This window comes from Zosterops lateralis (genome assembly GCF_965231275.1).
Source record: "Zosterops lateralis genome assembly, chromosome: 6".
Classification (NCBI taxonomy): domain Eukaryota; kingdom Metazoa; phylum Chordata; class Aves; order Passeriformes; family Zosteropidae; genus Zosterops; species Zosterops lateralis.
The window spans coordinates 32,245,259-32,264,562 of NC_139761.1; the positions used below are offsets into that span (position 1 = coordinate 32,245,259).

The 19,304-nt window shown below is 37.1% G+C and overlaps 1 long non-coding RNA gene across 1 annotated transcript; it reads left to right on the forward strand.

The window, feature by feature from the left end:
• Window positions 1–1,083: 1,083 nt before the first annotated feature.
• Window positions 1,084–18,939, forward strand: LOC310910330. The gene is made up of 5 exons (XR_014590280.1): window positions 1,084–1,169; window positions 2,454–2,515; window positions 5,360–5,545; window positions 7,316–8,459; window positions 18,831–18,939. It is a non-coding gene; the product is annotated as an uncharacterized lncRNA (long non-coding RNA).
• The last annotated feature ends 365 nt before the right edge of the window (window positions 18,940–19,304 follow it).

Here is a 19,304-nt window from a genome sequence, read left to right on the forward strand (position 1 = left end):
GTGCTGTGTCCAGTTCTGGGGTCAGTGCAAGAAAGACAAAGAACTACTGGACACAGTCCAATGGAGGCCTATGGAGATAATTAGGGCACTGGAGCACCTCTCTCATATGGAAAGTGCCAGTCCTTCTTTGCCTTTCTTGAAAATTGAGACAACTCTTGGAAATCACTGAGAGAGGCTTTGCGATGACATCAGCCAGCTCCTCAAGGATTCTCAGATCAGGAACCATAGATTTGTAGGGATCCAGCTACAGCAGATCCTGCACAAGTTCAGGGCCAGCTCTCAAAAATGCTCTTTAAAAAAAATTGTAAGGACGAATGTTTCAATTATGCCTGGAATTTTATGGATTTTTAACATATAAAAGAAAAACCAAATGCATCTGTCCGAAAACCTAAAGGAATCAATCAAGATTTGGAATAGATAAAATATCCTTAGTCTCTGGTCTTTTCCATAACGAATGAAAAGTAGTTTGCAACATTTCAGATAACTCTCCAGTCTTCTGTGATTTAGAGTGCTATTCCATTCAAAGTCTTCATAGACTTTATCATTATAAATGATATAATAATAGTAATGATAATAATACTACTAATAATAATAATAATAAAGCACAAGAGGAATTCCAGTACACATCTGTTGTGTTTCAGACTTGAAGTCAGAACAACAAAGACATCAGCACAGCTGGAAAAGGTCACTTACGTAGCAGGCCCATGGATTTCTTTCTGGATGAGTCAATAAACAGGCATATTTAATCATGGGTTAGAAGTTGTGAGTGACAAAAAGGACAAGTTGTATAAGGAAAAAAACTCCTACATTAGAGGAGGTGGTATAAAAGTACATTCTGAGAATTTTCTGATTCCCATGTGAGAGTCACTAAACTTTCTGTCAGGGAAGGTTGAGTCATGATAAATGAACTAAAGTTTGTTTTGGAGAAATTTGTGCCTGGTATTGTTTGTCTTTTCATTTCTCATATCATGGTTTTCAATTTGGGTTGGTGATAGAGCTGACAATTTGGAGATAGTTAGGGAATAAACTTATAGCACTTGCAATTTGAGCAAAGGAAATAAAAACAATCACTTTCTTTATGCCAGGTTTCTGATCTTGCTGCTGCAACAGGAAATTCCAAAAGCTGATTAGGCAAGATCCAAATGACACAGGCAGAGTACTTCTGGAAGGTAAGCCTCATTAGGTCCAAGCCTAAAAACAAAAAATTCTCTGAAATAGTATATATATATATTTAAGAATTAATGAGATTCATAATTTGTTCACATTTCATAGTTCATGAAACTAAAATAACCATGTGCAAGATACTAGGGTACTAAGAACAAACAAAGACAATGGTATTGTAGCAATTGTGAAAAAGGCCCAATACAACCTCCTAGCAATTGTTAAGAAATTGAACTTCAGTTTCCAGCTTCAGAAACTCACATATATTCCATATATTCCAGTAATTGCCATTAAAACCATTTACTGCTCACTAACCAATGTTATCTAAGACATCCCCTAGAACAACTGCTTAAATCAGTATTGATAAAAAAATCCTTGCACAATAAAAATTGGTCTTTTCCAAAAATGTTAACTTGAGTTTGGCCTTAAATCTCCACTACTGTGTGAGTAGAACACAGGACATGGATGAAACCCATGGCAGAGAAACAGACAGCTGAAAAAAGGAACAAAGAGGCAGACATGGATTCCCTCACAGCATTTAGGCATACCCTCATAGTTATTGTAGTATATCAGTATTGTGTATTGAGGGATGTTGTTCAGTTAGGGCCAAATATAATGCCTTGACCTCATACTGGTACGGGGCGAGATTTCGCTGTTATTGACTTGTGCTCTTCTTCCTAGAGGCAGAAAAGATTTCTGAGGTTTTTCTGGTCTCTCTTTTCACTTGGACCGCATTAACTTTAAAACAAGTAAAAATAAACAAATAAACCAGAAACTTTGCTTTGTACCAAAAAAAGCGGAATCTATCATAAATTTTATAATTAAACTATGTTGAAAATTCTCTAAACATTATTGCCACTTTTTTACAGGACATTTTTTATTTGTAGAGGAAGAATTCCTGGTGTTTTGGTTTCAAATGCTCCAGCCTCAGAGGATGTTAAAAATTACAAAGAATAAATGTTGGAAATGCCCAGGACATTCAACCCTAGCATGGCTTTTTCAAAAATAATTTCCAATCTAGTTTGGTTTGTTGGTTTTGTTTCTTTTTTATGCCTTATCAGAACCTGCATCAAACTTCTTGGTGTTCACATGGAACAGGAAGTTTGTAAGTTTAAGTGTTCAAGGCCAGGTTGGACAGGGCTTTGAACAAGGTGTCCATACCCATGACAGAAGGATGGGATTAGATGATTTTCAAGCATCTTTTCCAACCCAAACCACTCAATGAAGTCTAGAGGAGGACAAAAAGAAATACACACCTTTCTGTTTGCACTGATTGGAATCTAATTCCTTAGGACCAGACCCATGGAATTACAACAGTGGAATTCAATATGGAAGAAAAAGAAACCTTATTCAGGTAAGGTTTATTATTCTGTTTCTTTGCATCATTGGTAGCTGAAACAAGCATTTCAAAGATTTAGAAAGGGAAGACTCTCCAAAGTAGATAACTCCTTGTGGAAAAAGCAAGCATGCAGCTAAACAAATGTAATGAATCTTGTTTCTCACCAAGTAAGACTTTAAAGCTTATGCTACCTAGCACCCTACATACAAGATGTGTCAGCTGACACAGTAGGCTGGAGAAGCAAATCCTGTCAAAGATCCTTTGATGCCAAAGATGCAGCACATTCTACAACTGAAGTAAATAAAATTAATTTTAAGGCAAAAAATATTTAGAGGTTGTGCAAAAGTCAAAGTACCAATTATTGTTTCAGCAGAGTGGTTGGGGGGTCCAAGCAGTGCTTTGGCAAAGCCTTTGCATGGAGGGCTGACTGCCAAGAGCAGCTGTGCAATGACAAGTCTGGAATGTCCTCTGAGTAAGGCTGGCTGCAAATCTCTAAGGACTCTGAGAGGGGGAGGTTCTTGAATATCTAGAGAAATATGAAAGCCCCATTCAATAATTTTAAAAAAATCATTAGTCATATAGGAAGGAAACATGAAAATAACCTTGTGACAATGTTGCTGTTTATTCACCCTAGAAAAACATATTTCATGTGTGTTCAGTATACCTCCTCTAAGATTTGCTTTTTATGATGGGTAGCTTCATGAGGTTAGGGTTCACATAGCAGATTAAAGTTTAATAAGCTTAACTGCATTCAGGATTCCAATATTTCTGTAATGAAATATAGCTCCATATTCCTACACACTATAATACAGTATTTCAACTTCCTTATTGGCCAGAATTAGAGTTTTCCATATATTTCAAAAGTGTTACTGTGCTATGTGAACACCTAATTCTGCTCTCTAGGCTTAATACAAGAGGTCACTGATTGAGTAATGAGGTTAATTACTGTAACATCTGTATCAGTCTACTACTTGGATATAGAAAAACAACTTTTGTACTAATGTTCTGCTTTGCTGTTTTGAAATCTAGTAATTGAACATTCCTAAAGTTGACTTCATACAAAAATTTAAATCTACACCACAAAAGCTGTTAGAAGAAAAATGACACACAATAAAAGATAATATATTTACCTGGGTCTTCCATAAACTCTAATCTTTAGCTGTATCATTTGAGTAACAAAACATAATCCCTGTCAATAAACTGGAAATACTTTAAGATGCAGTAGTGTTCAAATGCAAACCAGATATATTCAGGAACAAAGGCCCATTTAGAAATTGAAGTTCAGCTGCCTAAGTTTGAAACTTCAAGTATTTAGTGCAGAGTGATCTTCCTTGTTTAGGTTTAGTTCCACAAAAAAATATTAAATTTTAAGGCATTTTTCCTACACTTGATAGAGTGATTCTAATAAAATTCTTCTATATAACTATGTCCTACAAGACTCCATGTATCAATTTAAGGCATTTGCAGATGGCATCAGCTGGTGTGCAACCTGCTGAAAACACCTTGTTCATAACTAACCTAAGAACAGACCCCTCCATCACCAGAAAGTGGTCACCCACCAAGGCTGTGAATTCCAGATCTTCTCTCCAAAGTTGACTGACAGCCACTAAAAACTGAGATGTGGCTTAGGTCTAGATTAAACATTAGGAAAAACTTCTTTACTGTGAGGGTGGTGAGGCACTGGCACAGGTTACACAGAGAAGTTGTGGATGCCCTGCCCCTGGAGGTGTCAAACCTGGAGGCTGGATGGAGCTCTGAGCAGCCTGGTCTAGTGGCAGGTGTCCCTGTCTACAGCAGGGGGCTTGGAACTGAATGATCGTTAAGGTCTCTTCCAAACCATGCCATGATTGTATGAATTCTCTTTTAAAACTGCAACACGATTTGCGTGCAGATTTTTTTTAGCTCAGATGTGTTTGCATATACAATGTTATAGCAGTCTAAAGTTCATTATTCCTTTGAAGAGAATTGCAATCTTTCTGCCTGCCTTCTGCTGAGATTATTCATGTTTGCACTAATGCCACACCTTAAAACCTTAAATGCAAGAAAATTCCAAGTTACAATATTAAATATCTTCTAATATCTAGTGCCATCCTTGTTTATTCTTTCTAGCATCAAGGAGTTCTACAGGACCTTAACTTTTAATAGGCAATGAAACAGATTATATTCAAGTGATTGATTACGTTGAATAGAACCTCACCAGAACTGCCGGATTTTCAGCACTGACATCTTTATGCAGGTGCTACAAGTGAGAAGTATGTTGTCATAGTTTCAGCTTTGCAGAGAGAACTAACTGACTTTCATGCATGATTTTGATTATTGTGAAATCAGAGTTTGTTCCTCTTGGTAACGAAAGCCAAACATTTCATAATTATCTGTGAAAGGCAGTGAAGATTCAGTATGGGAGCAGGTCAGCCCCTGGGCTTCCCCAAAGCATTAGTACTGTGAGTGCTATTTTCTTAAAATAGGTTAGGAAAGGGATTGCCCTGAAGGCTGCTCGTGATGGACCTGTTCCAGAGCTGCCCCCTTCAGCTGCTGTAGCCCCAGACCCATGCAGCTCCCCAGCTTACAGGCTTTTGAGAGAACCAGGGGAAAATGCCAGTGTCTCAGAAACAGATTTCAATCTGCCTGAGCCAGCAAATGCCTATCAGAAAATGTTTTGTCAGAACTTTTCCAGTCTCTTCCATTTGTAATTAAAGGCTTATGTTTTACTATAAAAGAGATTATTGTGCTGTGTGTAGCATGTTTCTGGGTATCAGTGCTGTCATTTGGATATTAGGGGAAGTGGGTTGGTGTTGGTGCTGATCCTCTCCATCCCAACTTTGAACCATAAAATACCAAAGAAATTTCCTCTTTCTTTAGAATTCCTTCCCATAACTGAAATGGAGATCAAAATTGTTTATAACACCTTTGACATGGGCACAGGATTCTGAGAAGGAATCACATCAGAAAAGCTAGCAGTCTGTGGCAGGAGCAGTAATGGCCTGGAGCAGACCAGGCAGATAGCACCTGAATCCTGCTCATGCAGAGGACTTTGTATAATATATGGTAAGAATTTCTCTCTTGTACTGGTGAAGAACTGTTCCAAAAATAATTAAATACAACTTTTGTGAAACTAATTCTCATACCTTTGCAAACTCTTTATGCCACTTTATTGTTATATAAGAGTGATGGTTATGAAAATTTGAATATTCTTTTCCTCCTCACAACCAGAAAATTGGCACGGCCCAATAAGATGCAGACTTAAAACATGGAAGTCAGACTTGGCCTTTAGAACCATACAGTTGCTTCCCTGTTCTTTTTAACCTGTGCAATTCATAGAGAAAGAACAATAGAGTGCAAAGTACGCATGTCTTTGGGATACGCGGCAAAATTCCTTATGGACTGCATAATGGAGTCCTTTTCTTTTGTTTTATGTTAAAAAATTAAAAATACTAAGACGAAAGCTTTTAAAAATAGGAGATTACATTTTTTATCAAATAAATGTGGTAGTGAAAAGCATCCCATACTCCTGAAATCTTTTGTCTTTTTCCAGGAACACATTATTCATGCTTAGGTTTTGGACATTTTCTTTTTTTTTTTTTTTTTTTTTTTTTTTTTTTTTTCCGAATGGGAAGTCACATATTTTTACAGAAAAAAAAAAATTAGTTCATAGTCATTATCCAACTCATGTATGGTACTTGTAATATATGGTGTATATAAGATGCATATTGGGAGCAAAATTGCCAGTCACAAAACAGGGAGCACTAGAAGAAAGTACTTTAAAGGAGTATTTAATGCTTTAAAGAAGAATACTTTAAAGGCAGCCTACACTTCAGCTGCAGGATGTTGCAGGAGCTGGTCTCCCAAAATGCACATTGCATTAACTTGTTGTCTGCAACAACAGTTTACATATCATCCCTTGCTGAGTTGGCCAGTGGATGGGAGGTCACAATGGAAACACATTTTAGTTTGTATTATAGACTTCTTAGTGTGGGACATTGATCAGAGTTGCAACAGACTGAGACAGACTAAGAAAAATAGGGTCCCGTTAACTTGAAATTGCTAGCTTGCTAATTTCTAAATTGCTAACATATGTAACTTGTTTGACCATGGTCAGAACTCAGCGCTCCTCACATGCATTTGACCACATTTGTCACTTTCTAAGTATTAAGGAAGGGAGGTATGAAGAGGCAACAGCGAGCATGTCATGTCCTTCAAGTAAGGACCTAGATTTGATAGGGTTGAAGCTATAGTGAAGACAAAGTTTTACTAGCTTAGACATTTTCCCTCGAGGCACCCACATACCAGGAGATTTATCTTCATTTGTGAGCATATTGTGTAATGTCTCTTATTCTTGCCCTGAGAAGAACAGTGAGCCCTATCCACTACTTTTCACTAAACCACTACATTCTTATACCAAAGAATGTACATCCACTCCCCTGTAGGACTGGGATTTATCCTGTCAACCTGCCATGGAGCTGTGTTCAAGGTATTAAAAGAAAAAAAGGTGTAAAATTTTGAGGAAAGGTCTGAACACCTTCCATGGAGTTCAGGCCCTCACCACGTATGTAAACACTTATTAGATACCTGAGATGGATAAAAAAAATACGGCTAACAACAATTCAGTGCCTCTTCTATGTCATGTCAAACCTTATAAAGCGCTCCACTCCCTGGAGGTGGTGGAGCTGCTGATGGGATGAGTTTGGGCTTTGGTGGAAATATAGTAAATTCACCATTCACACAAACTGGTAGCTTTACTACTTTCCTCCGTTTGTCATAGCCAGGACTTCTTTTTAATGTGCTCATTATGCTGATTTTCATTAACTTTCCTGTCAGTTGCTTGAAGTGAGATGAAACCTCAAGAGGGACAGTCACCCCAAGACTGGTGGTTGTGTCTAAAGAAGGACTACACTGCATCATAGAACTCCATGGTAAAGACCTACTGAGGAGGTTTGTGAAAGGCATTTTGCATCCCAGTGCAATCCTGATGAAGCTAAAAGGAAAGAGAGGTTCCTTGCCTTACAGTAAATTACACTGTAGCAACTGCCGGTTGCTGAAAATGAGACTTCAGGCCAGCATGAGCCTCCAGACCAGCATGCACAACGAAGCTTGGGGATGACAGAAGTGAGTGAAAGCAGTCCTGCTTGTTAGAGAAAAGAAGTTTGACTGTGAATTGCATTACTTAGACATGATGTTTTCTTCCACAGAAGTTAATAAACATGCAAATTTTTGGCCTTTGAGCCCTGAGATCATCTGAGCTGAAATGTGGTGGATATAAATCCTAACGAGAGCTAGCTGAAAAAGTCTGATACCCATGAAGTGCTTGACTTACTATATATCTTTGTCAGACGAGGAATGGGGTCAAAGGAAAAATACAGTGGAAAGCATGCTAAGCATACTGTCGAAGTGCTGCTGAAATGACGAGACACAGGTAGCCTCTGCTGGCCTCTCCTGTTTAGTGTCAGTGACAAGAAAGATGTAATAAAAATGACATCAGCCTAACATGACAGCAAGTTTGTTCACAGAACTGTGATGCCATACACCGGGAATCCAGATCAACAGTGAGTCATTTAGCTGAAAGAAGACAATGCTGACAGAATTGGACTAAAGGAAAGTTTCTATACAATTTCTTAGCAATGTGGAGTGGGAGGAAACAGCCACCCCACAGGATGAACCAATGGAGACTCTAAAATGAAGAAGTAATATTTATTTACTGAAATCTGCCAATTTGTAGTCTAGCTTGGCATGTCACTCCCCTCTGAACCCCCTACACACAGAAGAGCACTTATCCTGTCCACTAATTCCTCATCCACAGCTGGATGAGGAAAATACTGAAAAACATGGAATAGAGACATGAAGTGCCATATACTTACACCATTTTGGATCTGTTTGAAGAAAAAGCCTTTTCCTCTCATGCTGTGAGGCCTAAATAAAACAACAAAATACTCCCCATTCTGGAACAAATATAATTTGAGAACAGGTATGTGGACTTTAAAATAATTGCTTTAAAAATTTTAAAATAATTGCTTTTTCAATTGCTTTAAAATAATTGCATTTTCATTAAATCAAGATCTTGCTACTTAGCATATAGTATTTTTCAGGATTTCAAGAAAATTATTATTTAAAAAAATATATACTATTGATTTTTTGTGAATAACAGAACAATCTGTTGCCAACAAACAGACAGACACACACTTATACCCTTTTTTCCCAGGATAGCTGCTAACTGTGCAGATCTGGTTATTTATCACACTGTATAATCTTACTTTCTTGTACACCCTTCTCTACCTACCTGAAATCCTTTTTCCTATTTTATTCTAAAATTAAAATGCTACTGTGAACAGAACAAGTGTTTTCTTCAAGGATACAGAGTCCAGTGGTGGGAGTGTGCTGTCCACAGAGGATTACAGCTTGTAGACATGATAAAAACATCAGCAAGCAGACCATGAGTTGACAATAAAGCACACATGTTCTAATGAGATTTTGTCAATTTTTAATGGCTATTTTTTAAAAAAGGGAAGGAAAATACTAGTCTTCCAATATCATAAATAACCATAATTTTTTAAAGGTGAGATACACATTTTCAAGAAATGTGATAAACCTCTTGCATACTTGCTAGACATTCTTCACACTCTGAAGGATAAATCTCATCCACCTAAAATGGCTGTGGCTCTCTGTTGGATATAAAACATATGGTGGAAATGTGAATATAAAATTACAGGCAAATATAATGAAGCTACTTTTGACTGTATATTAGACTTCATAAAGTATATATGTCTTCATAAAGTTTATATATTATTTTCTGTGGGTCAATTGCTCATAGCTTCTGGATTTTAAAATTAGATAAGGAAAATCAGTGTTTGCCAAAAATGCTGGAAACAAGGGTTTTGCTGTGTGTACCACGTCTTTAGAATATTTTACATGGCTTTTTATTCAGCCTTTTTCCTAATGGGTTTAAGCACTGTTACATCACCTAACAGCATGGATTTCATGACAGGGTATTACAGCAGTGATGGACAACTCTGATAGGAGATTTCTATTAACATGATAGAAATCACAGTATTGTGTTCAGTACTTTGAACACATTAGTACTTCAAGAGAAAATACAGCCAGGCTTAGAATTTATTATATGAGATGCTAATCTACAGGTAAAAAAAAAAATCTCCAACCAAAATAAAGACATCCAACTGGAATCCAAGCCTTTAATTCCTTATTATTTTAAAAAGTGTCGCTTTTTAAATACTTGTTGAATGCGTAGATCCCAAATCAATGTGTAAACTTCTGGTGTTTTTCCTTTAAATTAGTAAGTGTTTCTATCTAGAAAATAAAAATAACAGTAGCCTGGACAATTAACTGAGTTTCAGAGATTAAGAGAATCCAAATACATCAGCAAGGCAAAGACAACTGTTTCTCCAAGCTGGAAATCAAGCACCAGCAGCTTAACACAAAAATGTTCTGATAGGATCTTTTATTTTACTTGTGTTATGAGCTCTGATCAATCTAAAAATACCTGAATAGCAACTTTGTTCCTGTTATACCAATCTTTGCATGCTTTTGAAGGGTAGCATTTTAGAGGTCATGAATGAATAGGCTAACAAATACTTTTATAAAAAATTGTGGTTTTTCAAATACCTTTGCGATTTGAAAATCTCAGTCATGACAGTACTCCTGCTCCTCTCTCCCACAGGACAATTTTTTCTGCTTTGTTTTTTTATCTTCTGAGGTAAAATTCCTTCTCTATTCTTCACCAAGCCATGAATGCTACAGAAAGCTGAAGTAGTGATTTTCTTTCTCTTTTGTTTAATCTAGATACTCACATGAAAAAAGCCTAATGCACTTAGCAAAAAAACTAGGTTGAGCAAAGCCAAGTCGAGTATCAAGTATTGTAACATTCACATCCAAATTAAGTCTCACTCCTCATCTTGCTTTTTACATCTGTTGAAATATGGTTTCTATTATGGTTTTGGAAGATTTCCATTTACTGTAAGTTTCAGACGGTATTGATGAGGTCACTGTTTACTTTGAATAGCTCTTTGATAGGAAAAAAGAGAACACAATGGAACATTCAGGAAGCATGGCATGTAATACATTATTAAATTAATCATATGAGAGTTATATTGAGACATAACCTCTCTTTAGCCCTAGGGCATAGCCGTAGGGGATGGCTGTCCCACAACTCCTCATGACAGCAGGTTCTCATGTAATTGCAACAAGTGATGCTGATTATTGATAGATAACAGCCATGTGAATTCTGCTTGCTCAAGCCACTGTGTACAGCTGTATAAACCAGAGAAGAAGACTAGAGAACAATGGGCCAAGGTGTGCTACCCACACACATGCCTTTTCAGAAACATTTCTGCAGCTAATACTCTGGTAGCAAAAGACACACTCTTCATATTAACTGGAAGTGTCTTCACATATTTTCCTGATAGACTTCTGAGAACAGACCTGGATTATAGTCAAAAGCCTTATCTAGGTGTTAGTCATGCTTAGACATTCAAGCTGAAGCTTCAGAACCAGTTTGTGGTTACACGCTGACATTGAAGAGGCCACCATGCTGTTTCCAGTGTGGAAACAGTGCTGTTTCTGTGTGCCCAGCATCATCTTTCACATTCCTCACTGCGAGCCCTCCAGCAGCTAAACTGAAGGATAAGCTCAATGATTTTTTAAAAACTTGACTTTTTATTTGTTTGTTTTTTCAGTTTAAGCTTAGTGTATGTGATTTATTTCTTTATTTTTAATGACAAACATACTTGAGAACATGAATGGAATGCAAGCAGAGGCCGGTTATGTCACCTGGTAATGATACAGAAAAAGTGTGAACTACAGCTGTGCTATATTGCTCTGCTAAAGTCTAGATACAAAAGGATATTCATGCAACGAGCATATTTCATACAACTTCTGCCTAATTCACATACTGTGAGGAGTACAGTAAAGATCCCTTATTTTCAGGGGCTCATTCCTTCTTTCTTTGTGGAATCATCCTTTAACTTAAGAGATAACCTGGCAGACAGCTGATGAAGTGGCCAGATTTGACAATCAAATCATAACAAAATACTCTTTTTTTCATGAGAATATAACTTTGGATGAAGTAAGTTGGTGAAAATCTTAAAATATAATGGCCTTTGAATTATGGGTAAATGACCATGTTATGGAGAAGAAAAAGTAGCAATTAAATTTATTTTCTCTGTATAGTGTATTCTTACTATGTCTTGAGGCAGTTCCAGGAACATGGTTTTGGTTTGTTAAAATATATTTTATAAAAAATTATTGTTTAACTTGTCACTTTTTCTTGACAGAATGTTTCATGTTTAACATGAACTGCACTTGTTAAATACCCTAAATTAAATTTGTCTCCAACACTTCTTTCAAAATGGTGCTTAAAATATCTTGTTATCCTTTGTGTTTTAAGTACTAAAGTATTTCTGTCAATATGTAAAGCATACATAAGTAATTACGCCTCAGAATTCCTTTTAGTGATGTTTCATGCACTGTTTGGGATAGCCTATGCAGTGCATAGTTTGGCAATCCTTCATAAAAAGTAATTCTATTTCTTCATAACAGTAGTGACTTCGGTTTTTGTCTATGGCAAATTACAAACTGCTCAGTACTTCTGAAGAGTTTAATTTAGTTCCCTACAAGGTAAAAACCAGATATACATGCTTCAAATAAGAAAATTAGGTTTTTCATTTAACATAAATCCTCAGTAATGTAAATATAGAAACACTCTTAAAATTAAGCCAAGAAAAGCATATTTAGAGTCAAGTACTGAAGAAGAAGCACAAATAAGACAAGAATGTATAACACAAAGCAAGGCCATGAAGAGTCTCCGTGTGTAAAACTGCACCTTTTCTGGGAGACCACAGATCCCAAGGGATGGGCAGATTCTTGAAGTGGTTTGAAAGGAAGGCTGATGGATCAGTTGGCATATACATAAGCACAGCTGCACAGTAGAGAAAATTTTAGAGGAAGTAAGATTATTTTTATAACTTGAAATTTCAAGATATGCATTTAAGTGATAGGGAATTTCCAAGGAAAAAAAAAGCCATATTTCCTCCAAATAATATTATTACATCCTGAATATGTGCTGTGTATGTATTTCTATAAAGTCAGAAGCATACACAGTTGTGCATACCAAGATGTAAAAGGAACTAGGATCTTATGCATGAAGAAATATCACAAAAAGCTTTTAAATAATTTGAAAGTGATCAATACCTTTAGCAGAATAAAGAAGCATCTAGCTTAAAAACCTGCTGGATTTGACACTTTAATTAATTTTTAAAAATGCGTGAAAGCTGGCTGATTCTTGCTACTAAGTTTCTCTGCTCTAGTCAGAGGAGAGGAAGAAAACTGGCATGCTTAAATATAAATTTGGCTGCATGAGTAGGAAATCTACTGTAGTCATAAATGGAAAGTATTCAAGCTAAAATGTCAGTAGTAGAAGATGACAGGAGTCAGTGTTAGAGGTCCAGATTTTAAATATTTACGCAAATATAACGTAACAGTGATGTGGAAAGGAAAGACATCCAAGTTTGCAGATAGCACTTAATTAGCAGGTACTGCAAATAATGAAGGAATGTACAGTCAGAAATCAGAGACTGGATGGAGAAAACATTTGAGCTGTCAGGTGAGAGTAGCTGTAATAAAGATGGAGTTTTGAAAAGGTAACATGCAGAATATTTTAAATGTTACAATTTTGTGAAAAACTTAACCTTTAAAAATTTTGGTGAATAAATATGTAGCAGTTGCTGTTTATTGTTTTAGTGTACTTATTTTCCTTAGGGACTACAGACTTCTTGCTCTGAGGAGTTACAGAGCTGCAATCATTCCAGGGTCCCTTGCAGGTCCTTCAGCCTGGATAGACCAAAACACTTAGGCATTTACAGGAATTTTTCCAATACAGAGCCCCAAGCCACTGTGCATCTCTTCCCCCAAAAGAAGAACCTACCCATGTTCCCCATGCTGCCTTACAATCTGTTCCTTTGCACACTCATCACAGTCTCTGCCTGGGCAGTGAGTCAGTAGGGAGCTGCTGTCTAGGTCTCACACAGCAAGATGAGTGAACTTGGTTCTCAGTTAGAACCAAAGGAGGCAGAAGTGTATTCCCATTCCCTCTTCAGCATCAAAATCCCCTGCTTAAATTAAATTTAAATTAAAGTTAAATTCAGGTCTCTCTTAGTTAAATTCAAGAAACATAAGTAGAGAAATGTGTTCTTTATACTTGTCCAAGGACAATTCTAAAATGGTAAAAATTCTGTCTACTCCAACCTCCTTCTCACAGCCCTAGCTCAAGTTGGCTGTTGGTTTCATTCTAGTCAAATCTTGAAAATCTCCAAGGAGATTGCCTCCTCTTCTCTGGGTACTTGTTTCAGGGCTGCGCTACCTGCCCCATTTGGTCTGAGCCTCTTAGGCTGCAGTTTGTGCTGGTTTTCTCTTCTTAAGCTGACTGTGACTATCTAGAAGAGTTTGACTGTTCCTAATTCCTCTTCAGCTGTTGCAGGTTACATTTAGATCCCTTTCATTGGCAGGCTAAGAATCCCTTGCTTAACCAAACAGGTCTTCCGCTGAAATTCCCCATTTTCCTGTGCAACAGGATAGTTTGTTGGATATTGGATAATGATGTTTGGATTGTCCTGGGCTAAGGAAAACAATGATTCACACAAATTCGAGGATGCAGCCTGTCCTCCAGAGCCAGGCTGGCTGCTCACACGAACTTAGAATCAGAATCATAGAATCATAGAATATACTGAGTTGGAAGGGACACATTGGAATCATTAAGTCCAAATCCTGGCCCTCCACTGGACACCCCAAGGACCACACCATGTTCCTGAGGGCATTGTCCAATCTCCTCTTGTACACAGAGAGGCTTGGCACTGTGACCACTGCCCTGGAGAGCCTGTTCCAGTACCCAGTCACCCTCTGGGTGAAAAGCTTTATGCTGATATGTAAGCTAAACTTCCCCTAACTCAGTTTCATGCCATTTCCTCAGGTCCTGTCACCACTCATGAGAGTGAAGAGTTCAGTACCTTCCCTGACTCTTCCCCTCATGAGGATGCTGAAGACCACAATGAGGTCTCCCCTCAATCTCTAATCTAATGGATGTATCTCAGGTAGCTAGAGTCTAATGACATTAATCCCATCTCAGGAGTCCAATATACACAGTTCAAAACACCCATTGCTAACACAACCCCAGAATCCTACTTTATAAACTGCTGAGTCTTTGCAGCAGAATAGGGTACATGCATTATTATTTAAAAATCAACCATGTTGAAAACATGGGCCACACAGATTTATTTGTGTCTGAGCAATAGAAAAGTAGCTGGGGAAATTTCCAGCATAAACTTTCATGTTTATGTTTGCTTTCAAGCATACTGTACTAGCAATTTTTAAAAACTATTGTTAGCATGAGGCCAGCTGATAAGTCATAACAGAAATTTGGTTTTAAGCATTGCTAACAGTTAAATGTATTCAAAAGCTTGCACGCTATGATATTTATCTTATACTATTTGATGTTACGTACTGCTGCAAACATTCTTTTTAAATACAAATCAGAAGGAAATAGTTGTGAAGGAATTTTAATTTGCACAAAGGCATCTCCATATATAGAGCATTTGGAAGACATGATCAACTTCTCAGAATCAGAGCCTGTGTCTGTTACAAAACTTTTCCTCAGATGTTATTTTATCATATCTTAGAAACAGATTCTTCTCTTTATGTTTATATTTGTGCAACTATGCAAAGGATAGTATGGGTGAACTACTGCTGCTTAACGCAGCAGCTCTTTCTGTCTCTGTTGCTCTCTTTGCTATCCTGACAATCTGATGGGGTCAAACATTTAACCTTGCAGGTCACAGATCAGCTAAGACTTGCCCTCATTTGACCCAAGTGAACAATAATAAGGCCCCTTTTCCAATAGTCTTTGTCCTGACTAACCCAACTATAATGTCAATTAACTTGGCAAGGCTTAAAGCCACTTTGAAAATCGTTCAGTGTCTGAGGAATGTTAATAAGCAGAACAGCTGTTTTCAAGAATCTCACACTTTGTGTTTCTCGTATTAAGAATTTTACTAATTCTTCCCTCATTGTTTTCTCTCATATGACATAAGATATAAACTGATCTGCTGACCTCAAAAATGTGTTTTTCTTGCAAAGGGAGTAATTTCTTATAAGGAAAACAGTATTTAGTTAAAATGTCTAAAAAAATTTTTGTTTTGTTTTCTGCATAAGGACCTAATTTGGTTTCTTGCATTTCTCCTAACACATGCTTCTAGCAGGGGTTTGAACCAGATGATCTCAAATGTCCATTCTAACCTAAATTCTTCCATAAACGTTGCTGAATTAAAAGGTGGATTAGACTCTTTTCTGCTCAGTTCAGCCCAGGCCATGAAGGAACCAATTTCAGCAGTTGAATGAACTAACCTTGACTTACTTTTCCATCCAGTTCTAACCTGCTTCCCAGTGGAGAGGTATATAAATCATCTACCTCAGCACTTTTAATTTCTTATATCCAATAGGAGTCATTTCCATATTAGTGAGCTGCTTACTTCACCAGAGCAAACACTACTCTAGCCTGTATAAATGCCTTTCAATTTAAGTTTTAAAAGAATTATTTAGCTTTTGCCTTTGGAAACAATAGTAACCTGGAATTCCAGCCCAGAATAGCATTTTCTGTCATGAATGAGATGAAATCTGATGTATTGCCACTCAAATGAGTTAGATATGAACATTATATAAATCAGAAGGAAAGCCTACCAGTCTTCCAGAGAGGTATAAAGTTCAGTTTTTCAAATCTAGAAGGCCATGAGAGCCTAACACTGGAAACTACGGAATTCATTTACATTGCATACTAAAATACTGCATAAAAAATATAATACCCATTCCAGTAATAAGCTTACATATATTTAATAAGCTTACATATATTAGTAAGTGTCAAAATTGTACTTTGTAATGCAGCACTATTGAATATAGGCATTACAACAATATTTAGTTACAGGACTGCATAGTACCATTTTCTCAGGACTCCTGCCTTCAAGTTCCCCTCATGGTCCTTTGGCATTCAACATCCAGTCTAAAAAGTTAGGCCTTGTCAGTACTTGTCAGGGTCAAAAAACTGAGTCATCCCACAGCCCTATTTTCCCATATCCTAGTTCCTGTGATCTCTATTTCCCTCCTTGCAGTCTCAGTCTGGTCCACCAAACTCTTTGTCCTAACACACTCCTCCTGCAAACACCTCTGGCCATCTGGGCACTGAAAACAGAGAGCTCTGTCCCTTGCACAGCTTGCGCAGGGACACCCAGGACTGCCAGTGCTGAGGTCTCATCACATGCTCTCTTGGTACCAGCCTCTTACTCGATCTACTCCAAAGAAAAGCCCAGCTCACTTCAAGCTGAAATCTCCATCAGTACATGTAGCAGCCTTTTAGATCTGTGACTTCAAAAACCTCACAATCCTCTACTCAGTGTTTGCAGACTGAGATATTTTCTTTCTGGTTCTTTTTTTTCATCCTTGCCTTTCTTTTCTTAAAAAAAAAAAAAAGTCTTCAGTTGTTCAGAATGAAGTTCCACATCAACAACAAAGAGCACAGGCTGGACACTTCAGTCACTCCTTCCAAATTTTATGTTTCTATTTCAAATCATTAAAATTTCACAAAATTCACAAACAAAAGAGGAAACCAGAACATTTTGATATGGATAGAATTATGTATTTTCTCTGAATTTAGTTCTTGGAAATAGTAATTTTGACTGAAATTTTCCAGAAAGATTCAGCCTGAGGCAGATTACCCAGTATGCAAAATTTCAGGCCAAATAGTTAAATTTTGGCAAAGTTATGAGCTACAGAAAATGATTTCATAATGGAATTTCTGGGCAATTCTAGTAGATGGTGCCACTAGTCCAATCTACCACACATACAAAAGGTACTTAAAATTTCATTAATTTTCTTCAAATCACTAAATTTTTTTCATCGGCCTAGAAATAGCTTGGTAGAATTTTTCTGGATTTTCTGATGAGTACTGCAAATGAATGCTGAACAAAACTAAATATATCATTCGAAGTCTGACTTTCAAAGAAGTAAGACAAGGATGTCTTACAGAAATGAGCAGTTTAGGGACTGGGCATATGCAAATGCATATATTCACAAGTACTTCCATGTCCTTTACACTGTGACAAACAATTCCATAAAAGAAGAAATTACTTCTGATGCAATTCCAAAAGCAGCAGAAGTTTTCATGTTACTGCCAGAGGCAACTGGACTAGAGATAGAACTGAACATTATTTGCAAACTCATACAAAGATGCCAGCGACAACTTTCATGCTACTTCAAGACATATTTGTATAAGTATCATTTCAATATTAGCAGCATTAGTTTTGAAATTACAGTTTTTGTTCATACATACTTACATATGTACATGTACCCACTGAACAGAGCCTTTATGCTCATGTGTCATTGTGTGGCAGATTTGAGATTATAATTTTTAAAAATCACTCTCAGATTCTCAAGCAGAAGAGTTTATTCAGGCCTAAGATTCTACCTTTTCTTTCTTATGTCCTTGAAATGGAATTTTCTTGATAAACTCAGTACATTAGTTTTTAATTTAGTATGATCCATAGTCCTCATACATATTTTCAGCACTTCTCAGCAAACTGACTAATGCATTTAGTTTCAGAGAATTCCAGGCATCTTTAAATTGTTCAATATAAAGTCAGTGAAGTGAAAATAACTTGAATAATTTTGAATTCCTTGAAAATAAAATCTGTGTTTTAAGACCAAAGCCAATGCATACTAATTATTCCAGTTTTGAATTTTGATCAGAAAGAGCAAACTATACTGATAAGATTAGTTTCTCACTCTGCCCAGAAATGTCTTTTCTTCTCCTCCATGACATCGGATTTGCGGATGGCACATTCCCCTACCAAACAACAACTGAATCAAGAAACTTGGTTTGGTTTGCACAGGTCAAATGGCCGTGAGGCAAAGCCAGCTTCCACTAACTGAGCACGTGCAGTGACACTTTGGCTGAATTTATTCAGTATGTTCACTAGTGGTTCAAGAGGTTAGCCAGTAACAAATGAAATGTTATTTTATACATTATAATGTTATTTTATGCATTATTTTCTACAGTTAAAAAGAGTTAAAACTATAAAGTGGCTAGAGTTTATGGCAATCTACACAAAAGGAGTTTGGGTGTTTCAAAACATCAGTTGTTAAACAGGATGGAATTGGCAGCAGAAGCCACTCCGGGTGTAGTTTTGTATTGTGTCCTGTGAACAGCTAAATCACTTCAGTTTCCATTCCCACATCTTCTTTTCTCTTGTAGAGTCACTTTAACCCATTGTTTGCTAATGCCTCCCAGCAGGAACTGTTCTCACAGCCTCAAGAGCCAGAGCTATGCTTGAAGAATGCCGAGCAGAAATGTGTCTACACACATTGGCAGAACCTGACCCAGATGCCACTACCAAGGCTTGAGTCAATGTTGTACCATTTAAAAAGAAACAGATCTTTAACCTGGCAGTGCTACTGAGAATCAGCTTGTATGTGTTAAAAATGGTAGGAGTTTTGTCCTTTACTCCTCTGAAACAACATGCCATAAACTTTTTTGAGCTGAAAGAAAATGCTGGGGTTACAGTGATCTCTGTATACACAGTCAAAAAGGATCAGAAAATTACAACATGCTTTGAAGTTCACTGATTTGTTATGCAGAAATCAGTGAGGAGTGGTTGCAAGAACCTCACTGGGGAATATTTTGCCCTCTGTTGTTTCAGATGATAAAAAAATGAGGTCCAGTCAAGAGACCAGAAGCTGATGTAGATGAAGAAGGATTAGCAGT